Here is a 594-nt window from a genome sequence, read left to right on the forward strand (position 1 = left end):
GGACGACAGAAGTCTCCTGGCAATGGGGGCAAGGGGCAAGATAAGGGAGGGACGAGAGCTCGAGGCCCTCCCCGGACTTGGAAGCTCTAGAAGCTCTAAAGACCCCTCCACCCGTGCACCACCCGAGCGCGGCCGCGACGCACCGACCTCCCCCGAGCCTGCGGGGTCCCCAGAGGGTGCGCACTTCCAGCTCCGATCCCACCCCGCAACTCCAAGTCCGGTCCGCTGACGGGGAGCGCTAGGCTGTTCCTTTGTGTCAAGGGGCACCCACAACGTCCCAGCAACATTGCAGGGGCAGTGGCCAGGATCGTCCCTTCCCCAATCCGCCGGCACCGAGAAGCCCAAAGACGGTCGGAAAGGGCGGCGGGTTCCTACCGAGACCGGTGAGTAGAGGTCAGCTCGTCGCGCAGTGTGGCTTCAGTCTGGGGAGCCCCGAGCTCATCTCGGAGGACCGTGTAGGGCCAAGTTCAAGCTCTCCCTTCGAGAATGCCCTGCGCCGCGGCGGAGGGCTGCTTCCCCGGGAGGTTCAGAGAACCGGGCAGTCGAAGGACTTGCCTCCAGGCCCCCGGGCTGGGAATGCGGTGGGCGGGGGTG

At 66.7% G+C, this 594-nt stretch overlaps 1 long non-coding RNA gene across 2 annotated transcripts in view; it reads left to right on the plus strand.

Annotated features, from left to right (window-relative positions):
• Positions 1-6: 6 nt before the first annotated feature.
• LOC102245912 overlaps positions 7-594 on the plus strand; it is a 113,312-nt gene continuing 112,724 nt past the window's right edge. For both annotated transcript variants that reach the window (XR_001362174.1, XR_313600.2), the window contains exon 1: positions 7-383. This is a non-coding gene — a long non-coding RNA (uncharacterized LOC102245912). The remainder of the gene's footprint in view (positions 384-594) is intronic.

The sequence above is a fragment of the Myotis brandtii genome, unplaced genomic scaffold (assembly GCF_000412655.1).
Source record: "Myotis brandtii unplaced genomic scaffold, ASM41265v1 scaffold230, whole genome shotgun sequence".
Taxonomy (NCBI): Eukaryota; Metazoa; Chordata; class Mammalia; order Chiroptera; family Vespertilionidae; genus Myotis; species Myotis brandtii.